Source organism: Heterocephalus glaber, unplaced genomic scaffold (assembly GCF_053883595.1).
Source record: "Heterocephalus glaber isolate CG9 unplaced genomic scaffold, H.glaber_assembly_v1.0 deba00001504, whole genome shotgun sequence".
Taxonomy (NCBI): Eukaryota; Metazoa; Chordata; class Mammalia; order Rodentia; family Bathyergidae; genus Heterocephalus; species Heterocephalus glaber.
In genome coordinates, this window is record NW_028258324.1 from 35887377 (window position 1) to 35912668 (window position 25292).

The window sequence follows — 25292 nt, forward strand, 5'->3', positions numbered from 1 at the left end:
GCCAGGAGCAGCGGGACAGAAGGTGGCCCAAAAGCCCTTTCCTCTGGGCTGGGAGCAGCGGGAGGGATGGTGACTGGGAAGCCCCTACCTCTGGGCCGGGAACAGTGGGACTCAGTACCTTGGTCTGGTGGTCTGGTGTCCTCTGCACCTTGGTAATGTGGAATCAGGTGGCTGCCTGTCTGCAGTGGGGTGATTCGGTGTCTTCCGCGTGACTCAGGACCTCGGTAGGGCGTGCCTCACACACTCTATATCCAGCCACCTCTGAAAAGCATCCCCTATGGCCACATGAGGCTTTGGGGGTACATCTTGACACAAGCCATAATAAAAGATAATAATAACAAGGTAGCTAGTGTATATCTGTAAGAATGGTGTCATGAAAGCTAAAAAGTTAAAAGTTCAAATCCTAAGTTAGAGTTAAAAATGACAAGGACAAAAACAAATTTTTGTGAAGCCATGTTCAGAGCAAATAAAAATCAGCACAATGCTGAATGTTTAGCAAAAACATCTGATCTTGTCACCTCACAGTTTACTTTTTCTTTTTTGTGCCATGAAGAATTGTCTTTGAATGTCCAAAAGTAGAATGGATGATGGTAAGTGGTACAGTGGGGATTGGAGATGGGAGGTCATATTACAAGAGGAATTCTGGATTTTTTTTGGTTCCTGGGATCAAACTTGGGACTTTGCACTTGTGAGGCAGGCAGCAGAATCACTGAGCTAAATCTCCGCCCCAGAATTCTGGATTTTTAAAGTGAGGGTTTCACATTTAGGGCCATAAAATATGTCCTCATAGTTCCCTGAAATGATACTCATAGCTGCTAAGGAATATTGTGGTAGGAAGAAATCTCAGAGGACTAGAGTTGGGTGAATGTACGCATTTTCCAATATTCAAATAGGGGAGTGAGCAGAAGGTGGAGCACACAAAATACTTGCCAGTGATTCAGTATTGATTTCAAGTAGAATTATGTGATACACCAGAAGTTGAGTATTACAGTTTCTATCTAGATGTCCCCCCAAAGCATCACGCACTCATGGGGATTTGGGGGAAGTGACTGGATCATAGGTGAGTGATACTCATCACTTGATTAGTCCCCTGGTGGTTTTATAGCTGGATGTGATGTTGGGAGGTGAAGCTGGTTTGGAGAAGGTGGATCTCTGCAGGTGTAGCCTAGATATGTATAACCCTTTTCCTCCCTTAAGTGCTCGCTGCATCCTGTCTGCCTTGCCATGACCTGTTTCACTTCTGCATGCTGCCCTGCCTTGGAGCCAGCTGACTATGGACTGAAACCTCTACAAATTGAGAATCAAAATAAACTTCTCCTTTAACTTGTGTGTGTCAGGTATTTTGTCTCAGCAATGAGAAAGTAACTAAGACACTGAGGTAGGGCGCACCAGGATCTGGCAGAGTTCATGTCCAGTGGATCTTGTTTTATTTCTGCTTGGGTCTTGATAAGAGAAGTATGGTAGGGATTACCAACCTGGACTTCGGACAAGCCATAAGACATTTCTCCCACTGACTACTGCTGTCAAAATATATATTCTAGGGGCCGGGGATTTAACTCAGTGGTAGGGCCACCTGCTGCGCAAGCGCAGGGACCCGAGTTTGATCCCCAGTACCAAGTATATATATATATTCTGAAAACATTTATAACTGTTTTTTTATATATGTGTAAATTGTAGGATTTAAGGTTAACAAATATGCCATTGAAGAACTCACAGGACTGGTGAGAGATAATACAGAAATAACTAATCATGATATAAAACAGAAATTTGCAAACTATGACACATGAATCAAATCCAGCCTGTCACTTGCTTTTGTAGGTGTAATTTTATATGTGCGCATGTGTGCGTGTGTGTATGTGTGTGTGTGTGTGTTACTAGGGATTGACTCCAAGGCCTTGAATTGAGCTATATCCCCAGCCCCTTATTTTATTATTTGTTTTGAGACAGGAGCTTGGTAAGTTGCACAGGCTGTTTCAGAACTTGCTGTCCTCATGGTTCAACCTTCCATGTCACTGGAATTGCAAGCATGCTTTGCTGTACTCAGCTTATAGTCCTTTTGGACAATTTTTTAATTGAAAAGTTTAACTGAGATATGAAAACATAAAATTGTATTTTTTATACCATATGATGTTTTGATACATATATATTTTGTATAATGTTCAAATCAGGGTAAAATATCTCCTCTAACAACTTATTTGTTTATGATGCAAATATTCAACAATCCCTTCTAGTTTGTTGATAAGTAAAATTTTATTGGAATATAATCGTGTTTATTCATTTATATACTGTCTACATCAACTTTCATGTTAAAGTCAAAGAGTTGAGTAATTGCCACAGAGATGACAGTAGTTCCCTCTTATGAACAGTTAATATATTCTAAAATCCCTAGAGGATGCCTGAAACTGCACATACTACTGAACCCTATAATTTAAAGCCTCCTTTATCTTGACTAACTTATCTGCACTGTGGCTATCACTTGTGCTGCTTGAAGTGTGACAGTAAAATTAGCACAAATTTTTTCCTTCTTTATAATTGCATATATAGAAATTTGCCCTTACATATTTTTGTAAGCTCAGCATATGATTTTTTTTTTCTGTCCGTAAGTCAATGACTTTCATCTTTTCACTTAAGGGAAGCACTTTATGGCTTCTTTTTGACATATGCAAATTGTTAGCATCACTACTCTTGCACTTTGGAGCTATTTTTAAATAAAATAAGGGTTAATTGAACAAAGCACTGTGATACCATGACAGTAGATATGATAGCTGAGATGTCTGTTAAAGGATGAGTGGTCACATACCATATGCAATGAGGATTGAAGAGAAGTCAATTTAATTGTGATGATGGTATGCATTTGAGAAGGCTTCAAAAAGTATGAGCAATTGAGCTAGACTTTAATATGATGGAAATTTTCAGATGAAGGGCCTAGGCTGCCCTCTGTTTCCTCTCTCTTCATGCCACAGCTTTCTTATTGTTTTTTTCTTTTTCTTTCATTTTGTTAAAGTTGACTTTTCAATATTTCATAAATATTTTACTCTATATATTTCTGCTTTAAGTTAATTTGGATACAGAGATCAACAAAAGGATGATTCTGTAAAATAAGGAAGGAAAAGATATTGCTGTGGTGAAGAGGTGGCCAGCAGTTCTTCATTTAAGTATCAAATATCCAGGGAAGCGGGGGGAAATGATGTCTGGAATAAAGACCTCAGAGTTGGGAGAGATGTGGGACTGCCATTTTAGAATGTAGCACATCTCTTCTCACATAAGGTGGTGAGCCAGGCAAGGCATTGGTCAATATTATCAATCGAAAAATGAGAAATTCAGGTCTCAGGCCTGTTCCCCGTCTTGATGAGGCAGATGAAGAACTAGATATCATTCTTTCTCTTTTGAGCAATAGAAGTTTGGAAGTCCAACAGACCTGCTAGATGATAGAATAAGAACACAGAAGACCTGAGAAGGTAAAGGAAGACCTAGATTTAATAGAAATTTAACAGGGGCATTCTGGGTTTGGAAAACCAAGTGCATGTCACAGGATGAGGTAGAGGTGGAATAATCACAATATAAGACCGGAAGCAGTGTGCCTTTGCTTGGCCTAAACCTCAGCTTGTGTTCATAAGAAAAATAATAGCCAAAAGAAAGGACAGGACACTAGGAACAAACATTCTGGTGCCATACTTTGAAAGAATCAGCATAGAACTTACTCAGGAACAGATAACCAGGAGATTGTGAAGACCAGGAGGCATTTTTACCAGAAATCATGGGATGAACCTTATTGAGACTGAAGAACAGTGGGCTCAGGGGTACACACCAGCTGTTTTCAAACATTTGTCTCAGAAATGGTTTGGAACTTGTATTTACTTCAGAAGAATTTAAACCAATTAGTGTGTGGGGATAGAGTTTTATGACAATAGGGAGTCTGGAAATTGGATAAGAAGCCTCAGAAAGGTCTCAATCTGGGCTAAAGAGTCACATGGTGGTGCTTGACCAGATAAAGATGAAAATTGGAAGTGGTACATACAAAGCCTTGTCAACTCTTTTATGATTTGACCCTATTAATAAGCAGGAGGTATGACAAGCTTGTACAAGTTGTACAGCGCTTAAAGAACCAATGCATACAGAACCATTTCTTTTCCTCAGTTTTGCTTAATTCTAATCAATCTCTGTAAAATGTAACTCTGCCTGCCCTTGAGGTTATAGCCTTTTCTCACATCTTCTCTTGGTGTAGAGTTGAATGTTGTTCTTGGCTATAACTTTTTAGACCAGTATGGTTCCAAAGTCTCTTAAGCAACCATGATAGAGCACCTTTGGCTATTACAATTAATGAATCATTTCATTAACTGTATTTTTCTATAGCCTGCTACTGAAGCCATTATCTCATAATTCTAACTTACTTTACTACAGAATTTTCTTCCTGTTTCTGAGAGAAGCCAAAGGGAAATTGAAACAGCAGTAATGACTCCTTGGCCTCTGTATTTCCCAGGTACCGCTTTTCCAGATGAGTGGGAAAACTTTCTAATCTCCTTTTAGCAACCAAGACAGCACCTCCTTTTTACTTCCATCTTGCTTGGTGCTATTTGAAATTTGTAGATAATTTAAGTACAATTGTTAGACATATTCATTAACCACTTCACTGAAGCTCAAACTCATAAACTTGGTTCAGAACACAAACAATGTCCTATTACAAGGGCTGCATCTCTTGCTAGTAACAAATCTAAGCTTAACTACCTTTTATATTTATAAAACATTTCCCATGGAATTTAAATGATTATATAAACAAAACCTTAATGAAATTTCATTCCACTATTTTACTTCTCTTATACTCTTGCCTTTTTATCAGAAGCTCTCAGGGATTAGGCCCAGAGCAATAAACAATAGTGTGATTTTCTGGAATCTGGGAGAATTATAGAAGAGAAGATTTTGGTGGGAAGGTTTTTGTTCTTTCAATGCCACTTTGTAATCACTTACTTGTCCCAGGACCAGGTGTTCAGTAAAAATCCCATTTCTCACATTCTTGAATCAAATAAGAGAAAGCCACCACAAAAATCGAAATGGTCCCATGACTTTTGGAAAAAGAGAAGTTATATGAGTTTAGATCTGAAACCAAAGGAAGAAAGCTTTTCTTTTCTTGTATGTAAATCACCAGCAGATCTAGCGACAGCATATTCCATCTAGGAAAAAACACTTATTTTTTTAATGGTTGAAAACAAAGAAGGGACCCTACACTGCTGAGAATAACTTTTCTCTCTCACCAAATGAGCATGTGATGTAGGTTAATCTGTCCAGCATTGAAGAATATCAGGTTTGTACAAGGACTGACCTGGGCGATATGAGAATGTGAAAGTGATCCTGAAGCAACTCAGTTCTTGTAGAATCTGGTGACAAAGAGAAGAAAGGTCTTGGTAGTCAGAGCAGGAGACTCTCTCTGTGAATGTCAAAATAGTCAGTGTAACTTGTTGGCTTGGTCTGAATGGAATGGGACCACTGGGATCATTACCACGTTAGCCTGAGTAATAAATTGAGCTAGGCTTTCATTCTGCATGTGCAAAGTTCCTTCCAGTGTATTAATTGTTTTCTGTGATTCATATATTCTTATGACAAGACGGTAAATGGAAAATGTGGGATGTGATAAAAATAAGTGTGTGGTTTCAATTATTGCAATCTAGTTCCTTGAGCTGAATGCCGTTATCAGGGAAACCCTGAAGAAGGGGTGCATTTGGGCATAGAGGTCAAGTAGAGTAGAGGTTTTTAGATTATCTTTCATAAAAAAAATTTAACTCAGGGAAAGGGACTGAAAAAAGAAGCTTAGTTGATAGGTTGTTTTGTTTCTCCCAAAACTTTAAAGAAGAATTTTGTATCATTGGTTTGGGACAAATTTTCTAAGGCATAATCAATACACATAAACTGATCAAGAGGGCTATAACTGAATTCATATATGGGTTCTATGTGACAATATCAACTTTGCCTCTTACTGAAAATAACATTGGAATTATAGTTGACCATTTAAATATTCTTTGTAAATGTATACATCCCTAAAAAATTTTCCATTTATTAATATTTGGAAATTAAATAGTTGCTCTCTTGCAAAGCCTAAAAACTACTTCATGATAAATACCTTATATTTACTATTATTAAAATAAATAGTAATGTTCATCATGTATATTATAAAGAACAGATAAAACTATATAAAGAAAAGAGAAAACTTCTTTTGCATTTTCACTAGTCTGAGCTAATCTTTGTAAATCTTCTGGTCCTTTAAAAAAATAATGTATATATGTGTGTCTGTGCTCACATTATTATTTTACACCCAATAATGTTTTTGTATCAGGATTTTTGTCATTTTTTCTTTTGTTTAAACTTATAGAAAAGCTTGCTTTTTATTAGTATGTGTTGTACATAAGTAATACATTTATTGTGGGGAATTGGTACATGTATGTGACACATTTTAATATTTTAGGTCCCTTTCCCTTCCCCCCTCCCTCCATTTCTTGATCCCCTTCCCATTTGCAAAATATCTACTTCCATGTTTCCTATTATCTATTGTTTATTTTGCTCTTTTATTTATACATTGGGTTTATCATATAAGAGAAACCATACAATATTTAAGCTTGTGCTCCTCATTTATTTCACTTAACATTATGGTCTCGAGGTACATCTATTTTCCTACAAATGATGCAGTTTTATCCTTCTTTATAATAGAATAATACTCTATTGTTTATAAATACCACATTTTCTTTATCCATTTATCTGTTGATGGATATATAGGCTGCTTCCAAGATCTAGCTATTATGAATTGTGCTATTATAAACATGGGTGTGCATATGTCTCTATAATATGATATCTTTAATTCTTTCTGGAAGATATCTAGTAAAGGAATAGCGGGGTCAAATGGAATTTTAGTTTTTTGAGGAATCTCCATATTGATTTTCATAGTGGCTGTACTAGTTTACATTCCTACTGAAAATGTGGAAGAGTTCTATTTTCCCCACAGCCTCAACAGCATTTGTTATTATTTGATTTCTTGATGATGGCCATTCTTTATGGGATAAGATGAAATTTCAGTGTTGTTTTAATTTGCATTTCTTTAATGGCCAGAGATGTTGAACATTTTTAAATGTATTTATTGGCCATTTGAACTACTTTTGAGAAGTGTTCATTCATTTCAGTTGCCCATTTTTTGATTGGGCCTTCTCTTGGTGGGGGGTTAATTTTTTGAGTCCTCTAGATATTCTAGACATTAGTCCTTTGATGTGTAGCTGGAAAATTCTTTTTCCCCATTTTGTAAGTTGTTTTTTCACTCTGTTGGTTGTTTCCTTTGTGTTGAGTGTTTCAGACAGAAGGTATGATGCCATCTTAAAAGGTTACTCTGGTACAAACATGGATATGTTGAATAGTTGAATTAAAGAAGATTTATATTTTGAGTCAGGGAGTTAGTTCTGGACTTACCCTTTCTTCTAATTTGATTTAGTTGTCATGGTGCCAAAGTTCCTCAGATTTTAGAAGCAAAAATACCCAATTCAGATTCTGGTTTTGCTGTTTATTAGCTATTTAGAGTCAATCAAATACCTTAACTTGCCTTTCTGGTGCTCATATTTTTAAAATAGAGGTGATAATATATTTTCTGTGAGGAGTAAGTATCTGACTCTTGCTTGGGGCTCACTTAATGCTTGTAGCTGTTTTGAGGAGTATGAATACTGATGGAGATGTAGAAGTCAATTGGATCATGAGGGTCACAACATGCTGGTAGAGTCACATTTTGAGACATTTGCTTCATTGTCTTTAACATTTATTCTAATATTAAAATTCATAGAGGACAGAGATAAAAATCATATATTATTTATAAAAAAGACCAACCCCCAAAGAGTAAAGAATTTAAAAAACTGTATGTATTGGTGAACAAATCATTTTATCATACTCTGGTTAGTTTCTCTCTCAGGACAATCTGGTCTCTGGAAGACATGAAAAGCAAAGTTGCACGAGGAGCTAATAAGAATTTTGTCCTTTGGATCATGACTCTTCATGACAGGCTTACATCAATGAATTGTAATGTGAAGTGATAAAAATAGTGCCAATATGTTAACAAAAAGACAGTAGTAACTAACTTGGGAATGAGCTCATATTTTATGGGATGCTTTATGGTTTTGGAGGTTAGAAGCCACAAGCTTATTAACTAATTTGAGGATTGAGAAAGTCTTACAAACTTACTAAAATGCTTAAAGAATAAATGAAATGTAAAATATTATGTATATTTTATCCTGGTAATTCCTATAATGAACTCTAATCTAAACAATGGAAAACTTTTTGTTTTCTTTCCCTAAGTAAATATTATAAACATATAGTATACATTAGAGGGAAAGCTATTTGAAGAAAAAATGGTGTGATAGAAGTTAAGAGTGTGATATTTTCACCCTAAAAAACCCTGAATGAGTACGAGTAAGAAAAAAAAATAACAACTATCACCCTACAGTTCTCAATCTATAGTTCTGCTAATCACTGCACAGTAGACTATTATTTAAAAGACAGTTGAAGACACTGAATTGCTTTGTTAAGAATCAAATAGCTTAGAAACATAAAAGAATTATGTTTTAGTTTAGGCTACTATAACCAAATGGCCAGGTTGCAGCCTCATCTTTCAAGTTAATGTTACCATTGTTGTGTCCCCTGATTGAAGCATTCACCCCACAGGAGGTAAGATGTGCAAACTAGCAGAGCTTAAGGTTGCCAGGATAGGGATTACCAATTCTGAGAATGAGTTATTAAGTATAAAAACAAGAGGAACCACCACACTTCTACTTCTTGACTCTTAAATCTGTATTCTGGTTATGAGATCCAGTACCATATCAGCCTGTGATTCAGAGCACTTACTGCATCCTGTAAGACAGAACCCTTTCTAAGGGTGCAGAATCCCAGCTGTTATAGCTGACATGCTGGTAAGCCATTCTGGCTTTCAACTGGCCAGTTTATTTCACAACTATTGATTTCTGCTCTTTGTTCTCTGTGAAATGAGTTCCTTGATCAAAAACAATACTATGATGATGGATAAAGCATTCTGTGGGTCTACCAGTAGTAGTGCTTAACTACCACCTTCTTTTTTTTAGTAGGGAAGGCAAATCTTTATTTGGAATATGTGTTTATTGCAGTGAGAACAAGTATACATCCTGTCCATTTTGGTAAATGATGCAATATCTGGGAATCAGTGTTGGTCTCAGGCATTGGTCAGTTAGGCCCCGCTACCAAAGTTATTTCTAGAGCAAGTCCATGTTGTTGAGCCCATGCACTGCCTCCATCCCCATTTTCATGGTCACTTTGTTCATGGCCTATTAGGAAAGAATTGGGGTGACTGAGGAAAAGACTGACATTCACAGAATGCACCCATTTTACCCTTCTAGTTATTAATGACCAACTTAGCAGTGGATAAATATGAGAATTCATATGGAACACAGATATCTTCCTTAGTCAACTGGATATTGGGAAAGCAGAGACATGGGTTGGGAGATGGGAGTCAGTGCAGAAGTTGTGTTGAAGAAACTTGAGTGATTTGCTCATGCACTTTTCTCATATCTTATACACTTGCTTGTATAAGTATATATTATACACTTATATTCTTAGCCTTTATTTCTACTTTATGATAGAAATGCTATTGTTTATACCTGGCCTATGGCTAAACAATGCTAGTCCATGATAGAAATTCAGGCCTCATGATCACCTGATGTCCCATGGTTAAGTATCAAAGGCCAGAAGTTGTTTCTCAAAAACAAAAGAGTACCTAAATTATTTCCACAATTCCAGAAATCTTTATTGTAAGTCTCTTTTCCAGACTCACAGAGTTTCCAAACAACATTACTATGTGCCACAGAGATTTCACATATCATGATTCTGCTGGATAGTAAGGGTCAGATGGTAGACAGACTTTTACCATAGCTTGAACTTTATGCAAAGCCTTGTCTTTATCTGGTTCCATCCCAAGATTGGTAGATAGATTTATAGATAACTCTCTAGGGGAGTTAAAGTATCACAATAAAATGTGGGTATGTGTTGCTGCTAAATCAAAATAGGATCCTAAATATTGTGGTGTTTATTTGGTGATAGGTGGCAAGATATGCAACAACTTATCTTTAACCTTGGAGAGAATTTCTTGACTTGCTCTTGACCATTAATTTCTTTTAACTTCAATGAGGTGGGGGAAAAGGTCCTGAATTTTTTTTTGGGGGGTGTATCTTCTGTATCTTATGAAGGCACTAAGTACTTGCTTCTTTTTTTCTTATTAGAGCCTCTCTTCATCATTTTCCTCATCACCAAGACACAGTATCTTACCCATACAACTTAAAGGAGGAAAAGTTTGTCTATTTATTTATTTATTTATTTATTTATTTATTTATTTTCCAGTACCGGGGGGGATTGAAATCAGGACCTTTCACTTGCAAGGCAGGTGTGGCGCCACTGAGCTACATCCCTGGCCCTTATTTTGGTTCATAGTAAATAAGATTTCAGCCCATAGTCTGCTGGCTCCAAGCAGGAAAGGTGAAAGGACCTAGTGAAGGAAAGTAGCTCAAATCATGGTGACTAAAAACGAGAAGGAGAAGGAAAAATTTGGGGGCAGGTATACCCTTCCAGATCATGCCCCTAGTGAACCGTCCCTTCTGACTGGGCCCAACTCCTAACAGCATCCTCAGGTATGGGTTTCATGAGTCTGTGATTCCACTGATAAGAATAGCACCCCCATGATCCAATCATCTTCCAAAAGCCTAAATTCTGAATACATGAAGGTTTGGGGGTATATTCTAGATCTAAACAATCATGCCTGGACTCCAAAAGACTAATATCAATCTCATTATGCGTATTTAAGTCCACATCTAAGAGTTGCCAAAGTCTTAACATTTCCAGCATTGCTCAAAAGACAAAGTCGAAAGTCTCCTCTGAGGTTCAAGGCACACTCTTAGCCCTGAGCACCTGTAAAACAAAAAAACAAAGTTAAACACTGTTGACATACAGCGATACAGAGAAAATATTCCCAATCCAAAAGGTAGTTAGCAGGGAAGTAGAAAGGAATGAGGGGGAGCAAAGCAAGATCAAAACCCAACAGGGCAAACATAAATCCTGTAGCTGAGTCCAGGATCTACAGTAGTTATGGTGAAATGTGCAATTTCGGTAGCCTCTCCTCTACAACATTGCTATTTCCAGCCCTCATAGCTTCTCTTTCGGGGTAGCTCTGCTCACTGCCTGTTGCTTTCCTTAAACATTTCATGTTCTTGGTGTCTCCAACTTATGGGGGTCCACTGTGCTCTTAGCTTTACTTTCACAGCTTTATACACTGCCCTCTCAGGGACACTGCCTGGCATCCCAGGCATTTTTAAAAAATCAAGCTCAAAACATCCATGACCCCACAACTCTTGGATTCTGTATACCTGTAAAACCAGTACCCCGTGGATGATGGCAAGGTCTGCTGGCCGCTTGGGCAGTAGCTAATCCACCTTACATCTTGGCTGTAGTGACCTCTGAGTGCCTGGATGACTGGGCACTGTGAAACAAATCCTGGGGAACCAATTCTCTAGATGGTCCTTCTCTAGCAGGGTGCTCTGAGACTCTCTTATCAAAGTAAAGTCTTTTAAAAGAGTTTATCTTTACCTGTTTATACTCTTGATCCAGTGAAGGGTGTTCCCCTTCACTGATTCTTGAGATGTTCCCAAAACAGCTTTTTTATTGTCTTGATGCAAAGGACTTGGCTTCTTTTTATTGCTAATCTTTTCAGCAGTCAAGCTCTTCTTGGCCCCAACTTTGCTGCCTCCAACTTTACAGGCACTTCCTTTCTGGGTACCAGCAACATTTTTCAAATTATTCAGCTTTGCCTTTTGGTCCTGATTCTTATGGTAGACATGTCTAAAAGTATCCAGCATTATGCATGCCTCAGTCTGAATGTTGGGCTGCCTTGAAATTTCCACTGTCAGATTAATTAGTTGACTACTCTTCATCCCTGTCTCCTGCAAAATCTCAGGATATGGGCAAAATGTAGCAAATTTCCTGCCAGAGTGTAATACATATGGCCTCTAGTTCAATTGCTAGTGGAGTCGTTGTTTCCAACTGAAACTTCTGGAGCCTGGTCTTTACTGTCTGCCTTTCTATTAGTATTCTGGTTGTTATAGTTTGTGTCTAGATGTTTCCACAAAGCCTCATGCAATCAGGATTTTTTCAGAGGTGGCTGAATCTACAGTGTGTGACACTGAGATTAAGGGTGTGTGCTTACTAAATCAGTATACTGATTGGTTTGGTATTGGCCTAATCCTGGTAGTCTGGATAAAATAAGAGGGGCAGAAAGACAATGTTAAGGTCCCTTGTTGCTTTTGCTATTATGTGGGTGCCATGAACTTTCTCCTCTGTGACACCTCTCTACCATGTGCCACTCTGCCTTGGAGACAGCTGATTATGAACTGAAATCTCTACAAACTGTGAGCTAAATAAACCCTTTCTCCTTCAACGTTGAGTGTAGGATATTTTGTCTCAGCAATGAGAGAAAAATAACTAAGAGAATTTGGTACTGGGAGTGGAGCTGATGTTGTGACTATACCTGACCATGTGGTTCAGGAGCCTTTGGGAATGGCTTATGGGAAGAGTTTGGAAAGGTTCGGAGATTCTTGCTGAAAAAGTAGCACTGGAACACCTTCAGCTGTACTGTATAGGAGATTCTGGTCAGAGCTCAGAAGACCAGAAGGCTGATAGAAATCCTGCCAGCAAACACCAGTCTCAGGAAGTTTCTGCTGGGAAGAAGGAGTGCATTGGCTGTTGGACTCCAGACAATGTGTGTTATACCTTGGCAGAAAGTTTGCCTACATTTTGGTAATGTCCAGAGACTGTGTCTGAGATGGAGATTAAGGGAAGTGGACTAATTAATCCGGCAGAAGAGATTTCAAGGCAGTCTAATTTTGAGGTGGTGGTATGGCCACTGTTTGGTGCTTTGAGCCGGATTTATGTTGAGAATCAGGAGCAAAGAGCCATGCAGAATGATTTAAAACATTTTGAGTTTGGCCAGAAAGGAAGCTCCAGTAAAGTTGTGGCCTGCAAAGATAGAACAGAGATTATCTTTTTTTTTTTTTTTGGTACATTTTAGGTGTACAATATAATGACATTCATCATTGGAGATATGCACGTTTACATACTCTCTTGGTTCTTATTTTTGCCCCCTTCCCCTGCCCTCCCTTCAACCCCTCCTTCCCTCCCTATTTACAAAGGCTTTGTTTCCATTTTTTCATTTTCTCATATTAATTCCATTCCCTTCTTTCCTTTCCCCTACCCCTACCACATCCCCTTCCCCTTTGCCCCCTTTTTTCCTTTTTCTCATTATCTATTATACCTTTTAGCCCTTATTTACACTTTGTTTCTCACATTAGAGAAACTATTCGGTATTTATAAATGTGTGTCCTATTTATTTCACTTAAGAGTATGGCCTCAATGTGCATCCATTTAGCAATAAATGTCTCTAATTTCTCATTTTTTATGGCCAAGTAGTACTCCATTTTATTAAAAAAAAAACAACCCACATTTTCTTTATCCAGTCTCCAGTTGATGGACATTTGGGCTGTTTCCAAATTTTAGCTATTACAAACTGTACCGCTATAAACATGGGTGCACATATATCGCTGAGGTGTGATTCTTTTAATTCTTTGGGGAAGATCCCTAGCAGTGGAATAGCTGGGTCAAATGGGACTTGCAGTCCTAGTTCTTTGAGGTATCTCCATATTGATTTCCTCAGTGGTTGCACCAGTCTACACTCCCACCAGCAGTGGAGCAGGGTTATCTTTCCCCACAGCCCTGCCAGCATTTGTAGTTGGTTGATTTCATGATAGCAGCCATTCTTTCTGGAGTGAGGTGGAATCTCAGCATTGTTTTCATTTGCATCTCTTGAGTGATCAGTGATGTTGAACATTTTTTTCATATATTTATTTGCCATTTCTACTTCTTTGTGTGAGAAGTGTGTGTTTATTTCAGATGCCCATTTTCGGATTGGGTCTTTAAACTTGGGAGGTCTGATTTTTTTTTAAGTTCTTTATAGATTCTATATAGTAGACCTTTGTCTGAGGGACCACTGGTGAAAATTTTTTCCCACATTGTGGGTTGTCTCTTCACACTGCTGATTGTTTCTCTTGCTGTGCAGAAGCTTTTTAATAAGAAGAGATCCCACTTGTTGATTGTTTGTGCTAGTTCATGGGCAACTGAGGTTTTGTTCATAAAATCTTTTCCTACACCAATATCTTCAAGAGTTCTTCCTAACCTCTGTTCCAGCTGGTTCAGCATTTCTGTTTTAATATTTAGATGTCTAAACCATTTCAATTTTAGTTTAGTGCACAGTGGGAGACATAGGTTTAGCTTTAATCTTTGGCAAGTTGAAACTCAATTTTTCAAGCACCATTTGTTAAAGAGGCTATCTTTCCTGAACAGAGGTTATCTTGACTACTGAGAAGGATCAGAAGAATAGAAAAGATGGCCTGAGGGCATCATAAGAAGCAGTAGGACTCTACCTTTTGCAGCCTCAAAATTTCGAAAGTGAAAGACTTTGCTTTGGAAAGAGAGACCCAGAACACCATTCCAGAATGGTGGTTGGCTAGGGAAGTGTTCCTTGGGATTTGGTTTATAGGCACTGGACCCCTACAACCAAGAGAGAAGGAAGCTTGGGTACTGCCACAGCTGGTGGTAGACCTTGGCTTCATCTATGGGGTGGTGGTTTTAGGTCCATGCAGAATGCAAGAGTTGTGGGGTCAGGAAGGCTTTCACCCAGATTTCAGGAGAAAGCCAAGGAGGCCAGGCAGTGCGCACCTGAGAAGGCAGTGTGTGAAGCTGTGAGTGTGAAGCCAAAGGTGCAATGACCCCAGAAATTTGGAAAAGCCAGGAATTGGATTGTTTGAGGAAAACTGTAAGGAGGGAGCAGAGCTGGCCCAAGAGAGAAGCATGGGAGCTACAACCATGATGAGTGCCATAGGAGCAGAGCTACCCATGCCACCCAACTTGCCCCAGCTTGCTGAGGATGCTGGAAGTGGAACTATGGGATTTAATGTTTGCCCTGCTGGATTTTGGGCTTGCTTTGTTCCCATTCCTTGTTATCTTCTTGTTTGTAACTTTTGGAATGAAAATGTTCATCTTGTGCCATTGAATGTTGGAAGTCTTTAACTTTCTTTTCATTTATATAAGGGCTTGCAGCTAAGAATTTGCCTTAAATATCAGAAGACACTTTGAACTTGTACTTTTCAGCAATGCTGAAACTGTTAGGACTTTGACAACTTTTAGAGATGGGCTAAATGTCATTTGTGTAAAGGAATATACATGAGTCTTGGGGGCAGTGGCAGAATGTTATGGTTTGAGTCTAGATGTTCCCCCAAAGCCTCATGTGGTCATAGGTGACTTTTTCAGAGGTGGCTGAATCTAGAGCGTCTGATGCTGGGATTAAGGGCATGTGATTACTAAGCAAGTACTCTGGTTTGGCACCACCATAATTGTAGTCTCAATAAGATAAAAGGAGCAGAAAGATGCTGTTAAGTTTCCTTAGTTGCTTTTGCTTCCATATGGGCAACATGAACTGTTTCTTCTCTGTGGCACCCTTCTGCCATGTGCCACTCTGCCTTAGAGCCAGCTGATTATGGACTTAAACCTCTATAACCTGTGAGCTAAATAAACCCTCTCCCCTTTAACTTTGGGTGCTGGGTATTTTGTCTTAGCAATGATAGAAAAATTAGTAACACACTGTTCTTCTAAGCTATGACCAGAATCTTCCATCAGGCTCAGTTTATATTCTAGGGTTTCTTTACCTGATATTTCCAAATCTTTCCAAACTCTTCCTGTGAACTGCTTCCAAAGGCTTCTGAACTACATGCACAGTCAGGTATAGCATGGCAACAATCCCATTCTCAGAAGCAAAATCTATCTTAGTCACATTTCTCATTGCAATTGCCAAATGCTCAACACCTACAACTTAAAGGAGGAGAGGTTTATTTTGTGTCATGGATTTTAGAGGTTTCAGTCCATAGTGAGCTGGATCCAAGGCAAGAAAGGCATGGTAGGTGGACCTGGTAGAGGAAAGCTGCTTACATCATGGTAGCCAGGTATCAGAGAGAGAAGGGAAAAGGCAAGAGGTAAGGAGATATATTCTTCCAAGTCATGTTTCCAGTGAACTATCTTTTTTGATCATGCTTACTTCCTGATAGCATATTTAGTGTGGATTCACCAGTGGATTAGCCCTCTTTTGAGTAGAGCACCCTCATGATCCAATGACCTTCTAAAATCCTAACCTCTGAACACATGAAGCTTTTGGGGTTCATTCTAAATCTAAAGCATAACAGAGCTGTGTACTGGACCAGTGTGAAGTTAGTAGAGCATCAAGACAGTCAAGATTTCTGCAGATTATATTATGACAGAGAAGAGGAGAATTCATACTGGCCTGAATAAGTGGTGAAAATATATTGTTTCCCTATGAGAGTAAAACAAACTAATTCTGGTGGTCCTCGCAAGTTAGTTGGAAGTGAATGGCATTAGTTGCATACAATGCACCATAAGCCATGTTTTTTGCTCTAGCAAAGATACTGCCCTGGGGTGAGCAACTACAATTGTAATCACTACCTAAAACTGTAATAATCTGTAGTCGTTCACCAAAATCCATCTCATGTTGCACAGGCCAAGTTGGTAGGTCAAATGGGTGTGTGATAGGTATCACTATCCTTTCTTTTTTTGAAGACTTTTATGATGGTGATTTCTGAAATTCCCCAAGTTAACTATCAGTAGAGAAGAGAAATTCCAGTGGCCCTCATCCCTTAAGGAGTTATTAAGTTGCCACATGTCTATTTCAATTACACATTCAAAACTGGGGAATGACTGAAAGGTGGGTCAGTGAATGAGCTGGGTCCACTGTAAGTTGGAGTTGATATAAGGCTTTGACTATGACCTAACCTCTGTGAACCCTGCACAGCTTGCAGTGGCATTTTAGATTTCTAGAAATTAGTATCAGTTTAGGGCCAGTGTTTAGTAATCTCTACTAAACTAGGTTTGATATTTCTTTTTCCCAAGATACAGAGTAATGAATAGCTGTGGGTTGTTTTTGGAGAACTGAAGAATATTTGTGCAATTTTGTGGTCTCTTTTGAGGCAGATTTCATCACAAATTTAAATAGGTTGGAAATAGCAGAGATTATAACATGTCTTTCTTTCATTAATTATCAAACAGCAGGATGAATATTTCTGTAAAAAATAGAGCATAGGAGCAAAGGTCTTGGTTTTGTGGTTTTTTTTTTTTGGCACTGGGGATCGAACTCAGGACCTTGTGCTTGCGAGGCAGGCAGCAGGCAAATGTCTTGTTTTTGCTGGAGTTTTCCATCTGGAATTAAGGTCTAGGCATTTCAAGAGCATCATCACTCAAACTCAGGCTCTCTGCAGATTTGTGAAATAATATGTATAATGACCCAGAACTGATATCAGAAGCAGTAAATGAAAGAAAGCCTAGAGAATCCTTCTCTTACACACCAGAAAGTAGCTCATTATTATGACAAAGGTCTTTGTAGCCAGTAAAGGTCAACTTGTCACCTTTGTTCTAGTTGCCAATTCTTTTTAGGAGTTGCCTTTGAAAGTGACTTAGGGCACTAGGCCAAGCATGTGCTTCCTGATTATCTAAAAATAAAAAGCAGCTGTGAACCTAGAAATTCTAAATATGAAAGTTAACCACTTGAAGGTGAGAAATATGCTCTAAAATGTTTTCAAGTTGAGGGAAAACTCAAATCTATACTTGATCCCTAAGCCCATTTGAATACCGTAGAATTGGCTGTTTACTCATTGTGTATTTTACTAGTCCTACAGATAACACCTGGGCAGGTTGGCTTGTGGGGCATCCTTCCTTTTCTGAATGTACAATGTTATTGCTAATGAGCAGGGGCATGATCGGGGGGAATGAGAAACAAAGTGCTTTGGAGAAACCACAAACTAGAAAACCTGATGAATAATTGATAGTTTAATGAGCCACACAAACAGTCCAGAAGCCTCATTTGTAAGTACAAAGAGCACAGAATTACTTTGCTGGGAAGAAGAGTGACTTGTGAATTATGTGCTAGCAGCACTGCCTGTTCAGGTTGAGCTGCCCATGAGAGACAATCACTCATTTAAAGCAGCTCATTTGAAATTTTTGTGGCCAAAGTTCGTTTGCCAAGACATCTAAGAATAATCTCATTTCTGATTTTAAATAATTTTAAAGCCGTAAGTTCTCTTAACCTTATAATAGACATTAATACTTATTAGGTATTATATTGAATTAAAGTGTAGAACTAGTTGCTTTTTGAGACTACCATGTATTTAAAGGTTGTAACATAACATTCCCACACTTTCTTTTTTCCTATTCTTCACTTCTGACTTCTGTTAATAATTTCAAAATAAAAAATGAACAAAAACCAAAACTAGGAAAATGAATTCTATTGCATACCATGAATAGGATGTTACATTTCATATGTTTCAAGAACTAGGATCATGTTAGAATACTATGACATATAGCTTTAGGTTATCAGTTTTATTTTTTTATTTAAAAAGTTCTCTTTTTATTTGACAAAATTACTTCAGCAGTAATCATGACATGAAACAATAAGAGGCAGGAAAGAAAACTCAAATTGGATTTTTTAAATTATTGAACTCTGTATATATAATCATGTCAGCATAAAATATATATAGCTAACCATTTTATTTTATTTTTTTCAGTTTCTATTTTTTAATACATGTTTCCAATACACAGTGATTCTGTTCCTGATGGGGAGTTGGTACATGCATATGACACATCTTAATTCATTCTTCAAACTCAGTCCCATCCTCCTTCATCTCCTAACCCCCTTCCCACTGTGGGACTGCATAACTTTGTAATCATAAAACTCCCCTAGCCCCAATTGTGATTGAATGTGAGTTAATGGTTACAGATGCTTGTTAGTTCTGTGACACAAGATAAAGTCTGTAACAAACATAGAGTCCCTAAGTGAATTACCCATCTCCTTGTTTGTCCGAAATCGATGTTCTGGACACAGCTATCTATAAGACAATCTGCAAACATCTTTTGACCATTAACATTTTTTTTCTCTTTTCTGTAAGTTCTGCTTACTAACTTCCCCTGCAACCCCCTATAAAAACAGCCTTGGACTCTGAGCCAGTTGCCTCTCTAAGCTACTTTGCTTTGGGAGTGCCGTCTGGCCAGACTAATAAAGGTCTGTTTTACTTTCCAACTTGTCCGGTGTGTTCCTTCCCAGGTTTTCTTTGCTGCAGTCAGCTCCTTGGAGCGTTTGGTAAGGCCCTCGGTCTTACATTTTGGAGGCCCCAGCCAGATCCCCGGGTAAGGATCCCCAGTTCAGCTGAGACTCTGTGGCGGGATCCAGCAGGAGACTTTCAGGCACAGACCTCAGAAAACCTCCGGAGGTAAGTTTTTGGCCGGTTGCAACCGTTTGTTAAATCAGGAGTGAGGTGGCTGATGGGCCGGTAAGCCTCCCCTGACCCCAAGGTTCCCGACGAGGAACAAGGGAAGATTTAGTTTCATTTCTGTTGTGGTGCCTGTTCGTCTTGTCATTCATACGTTAGTGTCCTGTCCATTGTGTGTTTAATTTTGCATTTCTTTCCAAACCATCAAGGGCAGAGATGGGAGGATCCTGCTCCAAGAATACTCCATTGGACTGTTTTCTCACTAATTTTAAATTGGCTTTTTCTCCTGAACAGGAGGACGAATATGGGGTTAAATTCTCTTGTGGAAAACTTCGCTCCTTGTGTCAATTGGAATGGCCAGCCTTTGGAGTTGGATGACCAGCTGAGGGCTCTTTTGACCCAAGCCTCTGTCGGGCTGTATGGAAAAAGGTCACCCTGGTCACCCTGATCAGTTTCCATATATAAATATATGGGTCCGGGCTTGTCAAGAGCCTCCGGCTTGGTTGCAGCATTGTTCCCTGTGAACAAACTCTCTCATTCTGGTTATGGCTCCAAGGGAACCCTGAGAGGTCAAAACCCGGGCTCCCAAGCATTTGGTAAGGCCCTCGGTCTTACACCACACGACGAAGATCTATCTCTGTACTTATCCTCAATCCTTTATTTTGTTTTTTATTTATATTGTGGGTTTTTCATATAGGAGAAAAGGTGATATATTTTTGAAAGTGATAGCCATTCTGAGATAATTTTCCATACTTTTTTTTCCTAATCTCTTCCAGTATAATTTTGGTCTATAATGTATAGCACAACTTTTAAATTATTCCATATATTGGTACATTCATTTCAAATTCATATATTCAGTCACCTTCAACCTCCCTCAACAACATTTTTCACTGATCCCTTAAATTCACATTTATTATTTGAAGGTCATATACAAACTTGCTTTATTCAATTTCTTCTCTTTGGTTTACTTATATATTAGTGGTGAGGCCATTTGACACTTAAGGGTGAGAGAAGGTGTTCACAGAACAGTACAGATTATCTCTTTACTATTTGCTTTCAGATATGCCTTAGTATTTACATTTATTGAAGCATTTTAAATGCCATTTAACTATCTCCAAAGGGAATAGGGGTTAGCGAATTCTTATGTGTTTAAGAGTCTCTGTAAAGAGAGTAATATTCAGGCTATAAATACAAAATACAGTTTAGTGAAAGAAGAGCCGAAGATACACCAAGGAATTGGTAGGTTAACACCCCTAAGTTACACTGAATGGGGCCTCATCTCTAGGGTCAAGCAAATGGCATCCTCAATAAACAAGGAACCTACATAGATGAACTGCATTATTTGAAGTAGATGTGGGCAAATATCTTGATTTTTGAGGTGGAAGATGGTAGACTCTGGGCATGGCAGGACAGAACCAGTGTAGATTTTCTAAGGAAAGTCTTGGTAATTAACAAACCAAACAAGGGCTAGCTATTAAGGTGTGCTTTTAATTAGGTTAAACATATGAAATTGCTGATAATAGACTATTTTTGACCCAGAAACAAGATGTTTCATAAAGCTAGAACTACTAAACTCTGTGTTTTGATTTCAATAAAGCATTTAAAAAGGCCTCCCAGAGTGAGATGCTGAAATCTCAGCTGCCTGTGCTGCTTCAGCTCCAGAGTATGGATGATGGCTCAGGGTCACCATGGCTAGTGTCTCACACTGAGTACTAAAACTAAAGGGCTCTAGCCTTGGCTCCACCCTACCTATTATTTTCATCAATGTCTGAGGTAAAGCTGAACAAATCATACTTATTAAATTTAGAGGGAATATGAATTAAGAAGTATAACTAATATGGAATCTAAACTCTAAATGACCTCAACTAACTGAATCTGAAGGCTGAAATTCAAGAATTAAGTAAAAAAGTTTTCCTTCTGGTTTCCCATGTTTTACTCATTTATTTACATGATCTAGATATATTATACACATGTACCAATTCTTCAAAACAAACACTATTATATTGCAAACATGTGGTATGATCAAAATATACAGTGAATGTTTAAATTTTAAAAATTTATTGTAGTAAAAGATGCATTGCCATTAATCTTCCTCGGAATACTCACCCTTTCTTTTGAAACACTTATGCCATGGTTCTTGCCACTTTCAAAGCAGTTCTGGAAGTTCTGGTTTGTGTGTTTCTAAAAGCTGTGATCACAAATACAGTGAATGCTGCTGAGTGCCATCCAATGGAAAGCTCATAAAAACATTATGGTGTGTCCCCATCTACCTTATTCACTGGATCTGACACTATGCAACTTCTGGCTTTATCTTAATATCAAAATGACCATGAAAGGTAAATGTTTTGAATTTGATTCTGGACATCAAAGTAGCCATGACAGTGTAACTAAAGATACTCAGGAAAGAGGACTTCCAGAGCTGCTTCAGAAGGTGGCAAGAATGATGGGATAAGAATGTTCAAAGTGAGGGGAAGTATTTTGAGGGGACTAATGGCAATGTGTCTCCTATTGTAATAATTTTTTAAAAAAAATTAAACATTTACAGTATTTTTCAACTTTACTGCATGCACTAATAAAATAACTATATACACACATACATTTCATATATTGGTATATATATGTCATTTGCTTTACCTATTTAATATTGCTGGAGAAAATCAAATTTATACAGCATATTTCTTCATTAAGTACTCATGTAAAAATCTACAGATAATTTTTAGAGTCATACTTAATTTTAAGTATTATAAACCTCATATTGATAAACTGCAAAGGTGAGCTGTTTCTGACTATGTCAAATACCTTTGACTATGGAGTTAACTTCTTGTCTAATACACATATTTCTTTGCCTGAAAAAATTAATTGAAAAGGAGTGGTGGAGGTTGCTGAATTTTGATTTGTTTGGTTCACCACCTTTTATTAAGTCTCCACTATGTGCTAGATACCATTTTGCGTACTTGCTGAGCAAGCCACCAGGTGTCCTAGCTAGGAGCTTTTGTTAACAAAACAGACAAGAACCAAACTACCACTACCCAAGATAGGAAAGGAAAGGGGAGATTCTCATGCAATAGATTCTTATGAAAAAATTCTGGACATTTTTTATCATCAGGTAATTTAATGCCATAAGCATTTTGGAAACATGCTGTTTGCCAGGAATTGTACTAAAATTGTTCATCAAACATGTGGTGTGTTTGCTATAGGAAAAAGAGCCGATGATATCAGGATTTTTTTGTCATGCACACAACACTCAGTCCTTTGGAAGTAAGCTGACAACAGTTTTTTGAGCTTTTCAGACAATTGCAAGGGTGGGTTCAGTGGTTGGGTGAGTAAGAGGGTTAACATGTTTTCAAATGTGTCAAGCACAGTGCAGACAAGGAGAATCAGGATGTCAAAGGATCTGAAAGTTGTGTATTTTAAGAAAGTGTTGGAAGAACTGTAGAAGAAAATACATTAAAAGAAGACATGCTAATTGTTTTTGAATATTTGAAGAACTAACATGTAGATAAGGAAGCTTATTTGTTGCCCTATTTAACAGAAAGAACAGAAAGCAATAGAAATTTCAAGGACAGAAATCTTTAATTTGGCATGATGATGACATGTCTCACATAATGACGCTGTCCATCAATGAAGGGAAATCTGCCTGATATAGTGAGCTTCCTGTCTTTGGAAGTACATAATCAGAGGCTGGTTGATTCTTGGTCAGGAACAATGAGATAGCAGTCCCACACTGAATAAGAAGTAGGAAGAGATGCCCTGGTTGTGTACTGCTAACTCCTCATCTATGATTCTGGTAACATGTTTGCAAGTGTTTATATGAGAATATGGGTACTTCATAGGTTTTATTTTCTCCTCAAAAGAAAAAAGACCAGGGTGGGGTTAGAGGGTAGGTTACCCCATAATTATGGGGACCAGTCTAAGTTAGAGTTGGAGAATCACTCAAAATTAAGTGTAGAAATTCTATGAAGGGGTAAGAGTAGGGCCACTAGGCTGCTGGAACTGGCTTAGGGCTCTGACCACAATTGGCACAGGCAAAGCAGCAAGTATGTTGAGGGGAGGCTTTACTTTAATTACACTAAGAGAAGCTGGGGTGGGGTGGAGCATTAATCAGGACTTTGGGTTGCAAGTCATAGAAAGCCCAACTCAAGCTGTGTTAAATTAAAAGGAGATTTGTTGACTTGTATAATTTAAAAGTCCAGAGGTCAATCAAACTTTAGGCATGATGAGGTTCAGATGTTGCAACCATCAGCTTCTTTTCCTCTTTCCTGTTTGTTTTTCTCTCTGCGGCCTACATCTGCCATCTAGAAGAGTTCCTGATAGGGTAGATATCTAACAATGATTCGTTGTTTATACAGCTTGGCAACCCTAGCTGAAGTCCCTATAGCCAAAGGCCCACATGGACTTGCCCTACTTGATCATGTGCTTACTTTTAAACCAATCACTGGCCACAGGGATAATGGCCACTGATGGATTGGGCTGGACTGGTGGGCCCAAGAATCAGCAATATCTTGTTCAATTTTCTCTCTCCATCCTTTCTTATGATTCTTTGGGGAATATACTCTTATTTTCTTTTGTATCCTTCACTGAAACTGGCATCAGTACTAAGTGTATAGATTGTAGTTAATGAGTGTTTGTTTTCTTCCTCTGACCAGAGTGGCCCTTGATAAAGTGACTGGCTAAGCTGTAGCATCTCTTTGGGGAACTGTGCAGCAGAATTTGAACAAATTTGAATCTGGATATATTGCTCACAAATAACTTCCATGTGCATAAATATGTGGTAAATAGGAATTCAGAATTCATCTTAATCATCCTAGAAAGTTATTCTTTCAAATTTAAAGTGCAATTAAAAGTGTAAAACTGAACAAACTTTTCTTTCAACAGGAAAAATTTTTCTTGGAAAAACTAGGGGTATTAATATCTGACTCCTACCACTGAAACAGAATCAGAGACGATTACTTTTTAAAAAACATTCTTGTACCCAATTCTGACTTTCTCTACAATCACAATCTGACTCCAAGGGTGGTGCTGTGCTCTCAGCAGCAGCAGATCTGTGTGTGACGTTGGAAAGGGTTCTGAGAAGGACCAAAAGGAAATAATGACTCTACAAGTAGGCTCTTCTTTTGAAGTCCAAGGAGAAGGTTGAATTATATCAAATGCTAGAATATTTCAGTGATTTGGGTTGGAAAGAATATGATGGGAAATATGTGGTTCAAAGTGCAAAGGACTATGCTTTTCTAACAGCAAAAGGAAATGATTTGCCTCAGCGAACCTTCCACTTTATGCTTGCAAAGGCCTTGCAGTGACACAAAAGACCACAAGCTGTGTGGATCCCTTTTCCTTCCAAGTCTAATTTCATAGAAACTGAAATGTACTCATGTTTGATGTAAAACTAAATGTATGTTTAGTGTATTTTTCCTATCTTTTCATTATTTGTTTTTTAACTATTTTTTTTCACACCTTTATCTCCTGAGAGATATTGGGTATAAGACATACAATGATTAAAAAATCCTGAAGAAAGACACCTCAAATGAAAACAAGCCTGTCATTGTTTTATAGGCAGATCTGGTATTAAAGTGTCTGAGACTCAATAGAGACTACATTGATAAATATAACTCTAGTATTCTGAATGAAGAAGTCATTAAACATCATTTTACTTGTGTATACATTTATCATTTGTTAAATCTTATCTTTTCTGTCAACTTCTCAGAATTGAGATCAAATACTGTTGGAAGGAATAAAAATGATGATAATGTTGTATTATGATGTAACCAGAACATGTTGAGAGAGTTTTGTGAGTGCTGTTTGTTTATATTCTGTTTTACATAATGGGCACAGATGTTATTGTTATTTTTACCTATTATGGCAGATGACATTTATTTATTTATTAAA